The sequence below is a fragment of the Lactuca saligna genome, chromosome 4, assembly GCF_052625555.1.
Source record: "Lactuca saligna cultivar CGN05327 chromosome 4, ASM5262555v1, whole genome shotgun sequence".
In the NCBI taxonomy this organism is placed as follows: Eukaryota; Viridiplantae; Streptophyta; class Magnoliopsida; order Asterales; family Asteraceae; genus Lactuca; species Lactuca saligna.
In genome coordinates this window covers 44,291,291-44,301,976 of record NC_136420.1, presented here as the reverse complement: position 1 = coordinate 44,301,976, position 10,686 = coordinate 44,291,291, and the positions used below count along the sequence as shown (strand labels likewise).

Here is a 10,686-nt window from a genome sequence, read left to right as displayed (position 1 = left end):
TATAAATTTATATTTTATATTGCTTAAAGTTTACATTAAATTCCAATTAGAAGACCAAAGAGAAAAAAGGCCAAAGACTAAATTGTTTTTACATAGGACTCGAGGACACAACTTCTAGATTTCCAGTATTCTCCCAAGAGTCATGATTTCATTTCATTTATATTTCATCATGTAATCACCAATTTCATTTATAAATCACTAAGTTCATTTATCAACCGGAAGAAAGTATGTAATTGATATTTTCCGTCAATGCAATTGACGGTCAAAAACCAATCAAAAGTAACTAAAATAATGATTTTAATTCCAATAGAAAGCCCTCGAGTACATAATGTGTTTTCTAAATCAAAACTTAGTTTTATTTAATAAATGTGATTTTATGATTTAAGTAAAATGTGTTTGATTATTCAAAAAACCTACGGGTTACAGGGCGGGTTTAAATATCTACTGATTCGATGGATAAGGGTATGAGTTTGATTATTCAAAACCCTACGGGTTACGGAGCGGGTTTGGATCGGATTTTGAAATTTGTTAAATGGGTTTGGATCAAGGTAGATTCGCTCCAAACCCGCCCCATTGCCAGGTCTAACTCTGTGTACACTCCTATATCCTTGTCTTAAGAAATGTATGACCTAAATTGGTTTATATCCTGGTCACTAGCCAAAGCATACAACCCAAAATCTAAATCTCAGGTTGGTCGTTTGAAATAGTAGTAAATAATTTTACATACGCAATCAACATTTCTATCATCTCATCTATATCATTCACTGACAACAAGTCGTTATCAATGCTATCAACATATTTCATCTTCCTCGTGATGTATTTGTGGTCTGAAAACTTCGTAAAAACCCCTCCAGAGTGCAATCATATCTAGAACATTGACAGAATATTAACTGCAAAAGGTTAAAAACCTCAAAATTTTCAACCTTTTGGGAACAAATAATGGATGATCAACAGAGTAGTGTACAAGATTTTACCATATGACCTTTAGAGATCGTATTCCTCCCAATCTTACCCAATCCTCCAGTTCACTATTGTAGAAAAGTAAACTAGGGTTTTGTTGTGCAATGGAAAAGGTCGAAGGAGGATGAAATGACCTTTAGAGATCGATTTTACATTGGTTCATGTATGCCACCCCTGAAAAGACAAAAATTTCCCTGCGTTTAAGGCACGTGGGGAGCTTCAACGGAAGTGTTTAATTGTTAACATATATAGGGACTAACCATGCAAGAAAAAAAAAACAACCATGTACGGTCCGAATTAACGTCTCAAGTTAGACTATTACTTTTAAAACTGTTTTTTTATAAGAACAAATTCTACAAGATAGGAATTTATATCATAAGATATTCCAAAAATATGTCATTTCAAATGCAATTATAAAACAAAAACAATAGAACAATAAAACAAAAACAAACAAACAAAAAGTGTGTCATAGACATAATTTAAACGTATTAGGTTTAGATTTACACACATACGGTTAAACTGTGAGATTATAGAAAAAAAAAACAATTATAATATGAGCACTATCAGTGACATTATTAGGTCATATCTCGATTATAAGATGATAAAAATTGCATGGCTTGTAAATACCATGTTATATATATATATATATATATATATATATATATATATATATATATATATATATATATATATATATATATATATATATATATAGGATCAAAAATATTGAACACAAGGCATACTAAATTTGAAACATTATAGCAAATTTGAAAGCAAAGATGAAAGATCCTCAACTATTAGAATATATATACTATTAAAAAACTTCATGGTGTTACGAAAAGAACAACAAAGGAATCAACCGTATGATCAAAGAACACATAAATAATTTGTGAAGCATAACAAAGTTTGATTTTAAGTAAATAATGACTGAGAATTGTATAAGGATTTGTTGTATTTCAAAAGGGTGACATGTCAGATTACAAAAACATGGATAAATTTGCAAGTGTGATGTCGTCGTTAAGTGTAGAACTTATGGAAGAGGCAGAAGTCGATCAATTAATAGGTAAGCTTACCACATTCATCAGAAGGTTAACAACCATCAACCACTATCAGAAGGAATCACTGACAAAAAGCTCAGCAACTGAAATGTCAAAGTGATTAGCAACTAATCAGAAATTTAACCATTTAAAAGCATTAAAGGGTGAAAAACTAAAATATCTGCAATGTCTATGGCACATAAAATATGGCTTGTGCAGAAGATTGATTCACAGCAGCATCTGGACCTACAAGATTTTTAGATTGGGAATGAACTGCAGCTTAATAATACATTTGCAGCATAAATAGGGTGAGAAGATGTAGAAGAAAACAGGGTTAGAAAAAAGATAACTATAACACTGCAATTTAATTGGGTAGTCTTTTCAACGTACAATGCTTCAATAAGAAAAATTGAAAATACTTTTACTTTAAAGATTAGCATGCGAATTGCAACAAAGTTGCATAAATTTGAACTAATGAAACACATTTATATATATGCACATAAGGGGGGAGGGGTTTCAGGGAACCTTTAGAAGGAGTAAGAGAAAGACGGTTGATTACTATATCACCTACCATCAATCCATAGCAAAGATTTATGATGCTCTCCATAACCCCAAAAACAAAAAAGCATCACTTGATTATGAATTTCACATCAATAACTTTTATATTAAGTGAACATAGATTGAATTATTTTCTAGCTAAATGTAAACATTTTTAATCAAGTCAAACATAGATAGATATAGACACAAATCCAGAAATGTTAAGACATCATCATCCAGGTAGCATTATATCAGTGCAGAACTTATTGAAAAAAAAAAAAAGTAGTTTTCATTGCTATGAATGGATATAATTTTTAAGTGTGATAACTGCATAGAATTTTCATAATGCAATGCCCTTTTAAGAAAAAAAGTTGAAATTATAATGTTGTAACTGATAGAAATGGAAGTAGAATTCTATTATGAACAAACTATAGAAAACTGACCACAAGCAGGGTTATTGACTTGAAGCTCCGTAAAACTATCATCCACATCATCTGTTGAAGAATCATCGCTAAAAGATTCCAGATTGTCATTCTCAACAGTGATAGCTTATGCAATCTACAAATAAACTTATGCAAATTATAAACAGATCATAAAACCAATTACATAGCTTAAACGTAAGAAACTGTTTCTCTTGGCTAACCAAAATGTTCCATGAGAGAATAACTGAGCAACCTTGTTAATTGCTACCAAAAGAATGTAACATCTTGATCAACTACTTTCAGCTTATCCTTAATCTACTTTGACAACTGAAGAATCTTAAGGGTCATCATGTTTAACAAATCAGGAGATCAGAAAAGATGTATAATTAGAGAAGGTATGTTCAACAAACCACCACCTGTGTAACTTCTGATACTTCCCAGGCATTTCATCAAAAATCAAACAGCTGGAGGTTGAACACTTGGACTGAAATCTTAATTTCTTTGGATTGTAGACATGGTTGTGAGTGTCCTGAGAAGGAGGAGTCTAGCCTCATTTGATGAAACACATAATACCCATCATATAGTCTGTTATATATTCTGCCATGTCATGATTGTCATCCAGCAACTTCAAGTTGTTCTACACAAATGAAAATACAATGTAAAAGTTTTGTCCCACATTAAGTCAAAAAGAAAAGAAACATAAGTTTTGTAATGATGTGATTTAAGTACATACAATAAAGAAATCATCTACTTTAACAACTGAAGAATCTTAAGGGTCTTCATGTTTAACAAATCAGGAGATCAGAAAAGATGTATAATTAGAGAAGGTATGTTCAACAAACCACCACCTGTGTAACTTCTGATACTTCCCAGACATTTCATCAAAAATCAAACAGCTGGAGGTTGAGCACTTGGACTTAAATCTTAAGTTCTTAGGCTTACATAGCTTCTGGTATTACGGTTTCTTTCGCTTGTTGATGATCTTACAAGGACACATCAGAAATTACAAGCAGCTGAACACAAAACTATCAACACGTTCAAAAAAAGCATGACAAGAACCAAGATTTTGACTAGAGTTATTATCTTTTTAGTAAAATGCAAATCAGTGGAAGAGAAACAGGAAACAAAATAAAAATTAGGCGATGGAGTCTTCCATTATCACACATCCACAAAAAGAGATTTGACTAGAACATCATAATCCGATAAAATTGGTTATTCATAAGAATGTTGAGAGAATCTGAAATACATTCTCAGATGACCAACAAAATACCATCCAAACATACAAGATAGTTGATGAATTTGGGTCTTAAGTTGATGTTCTATTAACATTTTGGTCAATAAGAACAGCTAGTTCTTGCAGTTTTGGTGCCAAAAATTGTCATTTTACTAGCAACAAGTAAAAAAATGCTACAGACCTCAAAAAGGAACAAAACTGAATAAAATCGGCTACACTCAACTAAAGTTTTTATATTGACCACACCGTGTGGCTTTTCCCTTCCATGATGTCCAAATTCACTAAATAAAAAATTACACTTTTTAAATAAATAAAAGAATTGATTAAATAACAAATATCTTTTGTAAAGAATTACCAGGCGTACTAAATAAGTGCTGAAGGAGTTTTCCATGCAATATTCAGAATCTTTTTTTGATTGATTCAACATGAAGTATGTTAATCCCATCATTTCCTGAAGATAATCAACAACCACAAGTTTTAGGAGCAGAGGGGTATTTATGGAAATACACAAACAGGATCATTAATTCATAGCTATAGTAGCTATACCTGTATTGCATTTCATTTCCATGAAGGCATAATCACCTAGTACAGCACCCTTGATTGAGATTCGATGGAACTTAAAGTGTACCTTTAAACATTAACAAAAAACTTAAATGAGAAGAAAAAAAGCATGAAGTGCTTTATAAGTGTTAAGGGTAAAAACATACATGTTTACAATTTGATTCTCAGGGTCATCTTCTTTTCCTTTTCTCCATCGTTAGTTCTTTATCTGGTTTCCAAAACCTTTTCTTATTGCAGAGAAATGAATGAAAATCGTCAAAGGACTTGGAATCAAGAATAGCAATTCATCACAGAGTAATGTAAAGTATCAATGTCAGGAAATCTGCAAACAAACTTCAAAGAAGAGGCAGCATAAGATCTGTTACTTAAAAGGAAAGCTTTATAATTAACATGTGGTGAATCTTGCGAACATCTAAACAGATAAATTTACACCTCAACATTAACATCTGAAGCAATTTGATAAAGATATATGACCCCAAAAATCGAATTCAATCTCTAAAATCCTGCAGTAAGATAATTACAAACATAAGTCCAATATTTCTGTAAGAATGACAATCAAAACAACTTTATATGAAACTTTTATCTTTCTTTCCCTAATTGAATTTCTAAATCTCAATATGTTAAATATTTTACTTTGGCTTGTGATTAACTAGTCTAAGCAGCATAATTTAATCCACTAACATTTTCACCCACAAAACAAAGCAAAACAACTCTTTAACTTAATTAACAAGTAAACATTTTTTGATACTTTTAGCGATGATTATGCATGCATAGAAGAAAAAACAAAAAGGAATTGGAATTTGTAAAACCTTTTCTTGTTGCAGAGTAATGAATGGAATTAAGCATCATATATAACCGTGGAACACTGCAGAACACAACAGATCTATATTCTGCCATGTCATCCAACAACTTCAAGTTGCTCTACACAAATGAAAATACAGTGTAAAGTTTTGTCCCACATTAAGTCAAAAAGAAAAAGAAACATAAGTTTTGTAATGATGTGATTTAAGTACATACAATAAAGAAATCATCTGATTGGACCTTTCATAACTGAAATAAGCATAAATTAGGGAGTATTAGAACAAAATAATGGTGAAAAAAATGCAATTAGGTTTCAAAAATCTTATCACTGTGTATAAAAAAGGAATAAGTTCCACTTAGGGTAAGAAAAAATTCACCTTTGGTTAGACATGAAAAGGAAAAATAAAGCATAAGTGAACAAAAAATAGAAACCTTTCGTGTATAAATATTGTAGTAACATCATCTGGTTTTGGTAGAGACCAAAAGGGTGATGGTTGTAATTTCCCTAAATTTAAATGGCAAATTAATCAGTAATCAAATAGAAAAGATCATGAAAGATTAACTCAAATCAAAGAAACTCATGTTATTGGAGATGTTTTTAAGCCTCTTATCATAAGATAGAGTTAGCAAAAAGTGAAGCAAAATCAAACACTACATTTTGATTCAACAAAAGGATTTGAAGTTACATAAAATTTAATAAGTTTTGAAAATGATACAGCCTTAACCCCAGTTTCTAATGGAAGAGATAGAATTACCTCATCTAGCCCTTCATATATTACTAGTCAAGTAAAGAATCATATCAGTGCAATTGATAATCAATGATTAACCATCATACCACTATCAGCTGAAATGTTAAAGTGATTAAAATTAATAATCACAAATTTAAACATTTAAAAGTATTAAAGGGTGAGAAACTTACAATATGCAATGTCTGTGTATGCAGAAGAGTGATTCACAATAGCAACCAAACCTGCAAGATTAAGATTGGGAATTAACTAAAGTTTAATAATACATTTGCAAGCATTAATAGGGTGAGAAAAAAGAGAAATAAAAAAAAAATAGCAACTAACCAGATGACTTCACTGCATTAGATGCAGCAACATTAAACACTAACAATTCATCTGATTCGCATTGTAATATCAGAGTTTTGCATCTTCCACAATCTACAAATAAACTTATGCAAATTAGAAACACACCATAAAACCAACTACTGAGATTAAACATAACAAAACTGTTTCTCTTGGTTAACCAAAATGTTCCATGAGAGAGTAACTGAGCAACCTTGTTAACTGCTACCAAAAGAATGTGCCATTTTGATCAACTTCTTTCAGCTTATCCTTAATCTACTCTGACAACTGAAGAATCTTAAGGGTCTGCATGTCTAACAAATCAGGGTATTAGAAAGTGATATGAAAATGTATAAGGGGAGGTAAGTTCAATCCACCTGTGTAACTTCTGATATAGAGTTAGCAAATAGCTGCTATAGCATCCTCAGAATAAAGTCCCTGACATAATCAACTCAACCTAACCAAGTTCCTAGTTCAAATTTCAAATGATTTCCCAGGCATTTCATCGAACAGATAGAGGTTGAACATTTAACCCAGAATCTTGGGTTCTTACGCTTAAATAGCTTCTGTTATTACTGTTTCTTTGGCTTGTTGATGATCTTACAGAGACACATCAAAAAAATAAAGGCAGCTGAACACAGAAATATCAACACATTCAAAAAACATGACTAGATCCAAGATTTTGACCAAACTTATCATCTTATTAGTAAAATGAAAATCAGTGGAAGAGAAACTGGAAACAAAATAAACACTAGATGATGGAGTCTTCCATGATCACACATCCACAAAAAGGTATTTGACAAGAACATCGTGATCAGATAAAACTGGTTATTCACAAGAATGCTGACAGAACTGAAATACATTCTCAAATTACCAACAAAAAAACATTCAAACACACAAGACATTATCAAATGATCAACAAAACCAGATAAACACATTCTGAAATAAGCCTATCAGACACGCTTAATCAAGATTTTACAGAAAAACTAAAAACTCAACAAAAAGATAAACAAGAAAACCCCAACAAACTACAGAAAAACTATGTAGTTTCCTTCTGTTTTTATGTTGCAATACAGCTTGTGCAGTTGGAAAATCAGATTTTACAGAAAAATCCGCCAATAAAAAGACGAAGAAAAAGACATGGTGATAATAGAAACCCCAATCAGAAAATGAGAATAAAAAGGCAACTAAACTTAGATTTGTTATTATCTATACATATATAAAGGAAATTTCAACATCATAAACGAGAGAAAATCCTTAGAGAAGGGAGAAGAGAAAAATGATAAGAACGAAAACTTACAATGATCTTGATAATTTCTTTGGATTGTAGACATAGTTGTGAGCGTCCTGAGAAGGATGCGGTTGCTCCCACGGGAGAGGAGTTACAAAGATCGGGATGAGTTGTGTTTGGAGAGAAACGAGGGATGAGTGAAGAGTCGAAGAGCGAAGAAGATGGGAATATTAAGCGCCAATACACCGACTCAACCCTTTTGACTTCCAGTTCCAACGGTTCTTTTTATAAGAATTTTTCCGAAAGTAACACCTTTCTAACCTACCTTCATCTTATATAATATAACAAATCATTTATTTAAATATTTGTAAAACAACTTACATATATTATAATGTTTAATTTCAAATTTGTAAAGAAGGGCTAATTTACTAACATGTTTATTTATTTATTGTTTGTATTTAATGTTTTAGTTTGAAAAGAAATTATAAAAGTCATCATCATATGGCAATATGATGGGATTAATAGTATAGGTTAAGAGGTTGTTTGGCTTAACTTTTTAAAATGCGTTTGGATTAGTTTTTGAAGGGAAAAAATCAAAAGTTAAGTGTTTGGTTTAATTTTTACATGCAAAATGACTACAAATGACATGTTTACATATTTATTGGGGGTAGATGGAGATATAAAAGTAATTTTAATGTTTAACACTATTGAAAAGTTAGAGAAGTCATGATTTCGCAACTTTTCAAAAAGACCAATTTTACTCTATTGGAAAGTCATTTTCAAAAGTTATTCTCATCTTCCCAAACATCTTTTTGACTTTTTCTAAAAGAAAAAGTCAAAAGTCATTTTAAAAGTTAAACCAAACACCCTCTAAAGTTATGATTGATTTGGACCGAAAATTAAGAGGTATGATACATTAGATTTGATGGTCATACATTGCATTTTTTGTAGTCTCTTTTATCTATATTTGTGTTTATCTATAATCATTGTGTATTTTTTATGATAAAATAGTTATCTACCCAATTTACTATATGAGAGAGAGAGAGAGAGAGAGAGAGAGAGAGAGAGAGAGAGAGAGAGAGAGAGAGAGAGAGAGAGAGAGAGAGAGAGAGAGTTTGCAAAAAAGTCATTAAGAGCCTACATATGACTTCAATTTTAATGTCATTATTTTATGACTTTACTGTTAATCCGTCCTTCTCTTCATGGATAAATTTACCCTTTTTATAATCCTTGTTTTAGTTAAATTATTTTATATTATGAAAGTACATTCATTAGGATTTTAAGGGATATAAAGAACATCCTCCAAATGATGTTTGGTTGATTTCATAGGCATTTTACAAGTTGACAATAAAATCAATCAATTTACAATACCATTTTATAAAGATGACAACATTCACCCTAGAAAAAATGATGTTCCCGTCTTAGTAAATTTTTGTAGAATATTAGACTTCCATATTAAAGCATATCTCTTAACCCCATGTCAATTTGAATTTTATAAATTTAGTTATAATTTCTTCATCTCACACGATGAAATTGGTGGGTTGTTTGTAGACTGTTTGGATCGGTTTATAAAGATTTCACTTTCCCTTACACTTTGAAATAGAATCATATCATGGAATATTTATTCATGATATTATACATCCATACACAACTATATGCTTTGGATTCACCTTATTTGGAGTCTTCTAGAATTTATAATGAATTTCCAAAGTGGACTGATGTTTGACACTGAACTGCGCTTACCACTTTGGAAGTATTGCAACTTTCCCATTAAATTATTGGAAATTCAATTATGAAATTTTGGTGGATGAGATAGACATCCATTCAAAACTCTAGCCACTTACCAGGTCCTTAAATCATCTTTGAGCTATTTTTAAAGATTTATATGTTCACTTTTATGCATGTATTTTAAGATTTTCTTATATTTAATAATTACTTTTCTTAGGAATTCATCTCCTATTTTTTACATATTTGTTTTCATTTCTATAGTTTTAAAAACTTTTAAAAGTAATGTTTCTTTTTACATATCCACTTTAAAAAAACCAAAAGTGCACCTTAAGAAGTGCACTTTTATCTTATAATTAAATGTAATCATATTGTAAATAATGTATTGCTTATTGTATATATTATATTTTCTAAAAAGTATCTCTTGCATCAATTTTTTTACACTTATGGGCCAATTTTTTCATTCTTTTTTTTAATATTCAGTCTATTTTTTTTTACGAAAAAACTATCTTATTTTCGATTAACAGACATTTTGACATCAAAATTTTGCATTTGGCAGAAATTTAGACGCATCTTGATAGCAATTTCAAGTCAGAAGGGATAATGTAAGTAGTTTCTAATTAACATTTATCTTTTATGCACATAAAATTTTCATTGCAATGTGCAAGGATATTACTACTGGTTACAACTTATTATACAAATCAACATATTAGATCATTTCTTTATTTATAAAACAACATAACTCTATATCAATTTGTTTAATTCTATTGTTTTATAAAATAACTTAAATTTATTAGTATATTTATATATCCATCATTTATATTAACATGTTAGGGTGGTCTTTATAATGTTCAAAGAAACTTATATTTGACTTGTATTTAACATGTATAACTAAACATGCTCGATACTTTATTTTCTCTAGATAATAAAAAAATAATCATGTGTTTAACATGTATAACATAACATAAACGTATTTAATAACACGTAACAGACGTTTTCCATGATTGAAGCCAGAAGGAATGAAGAACGTTAATTGGATAAAAGTTATTGAAACCATATTCGTTATTGTTGCAATCCATAATGCCGACATCAGACGTGTAATCAAAATCTG

General features: G+C 30.4%; 1 long non-coding RNA gene across 10 annotated transcripts; it reads right to left on the bottom strand.

Moving 5' to 3' along the window:
* Positions 1-322: 322 nt before the first annotated feature.
* LOC145038465 (uncharacterized) lies at positions 323-8,121 on the bottom strand. Of its 10 annotated transcripts, none has more exons than XR_013679397.1 (19): positions 7,920-8,121; positions 6,997-7,250; positions 6,834-6,925; positions 6,623-6,715; positions 6,472-6,522; positions 6,308-6,396; positions 5,985-6,057; positions 5,769-5,801; positions 5,561-5,672; positions 4,898-5,254; positions 4,737-4,818; positions 4,546-4,641; positions 3,805-3,969; positions 3,373-3,593; positions 3,178-3,283; positions 2,978-3,092; positions 2,034-2,243; positions 975-1,134; positions 324-867 (listed from the first exon to the last, which is right to left on the bottom strand). It is a non-coding gene; the product is annotated as an uncharacterized LOC145038465 (long non-coding RNA). The 10 variants fall into 10 exon arrangements; XR_013679393.1 differs by lacking the exon at positions 6,997-7,250 and having other exon boundaries at positions 327-867; positions 4,898-5,084; positions 5,184-5,254; positions 6,834-6,933; XR_013679400.1 differs by lacking the exon at positions 6,997-7,250 and having other exon boundaries at positions 323-867; positions 975-1,154; positions 6,834-6,933.
* Positions 8,122-10,686: the final 2,565 nt, after the last annotated feature.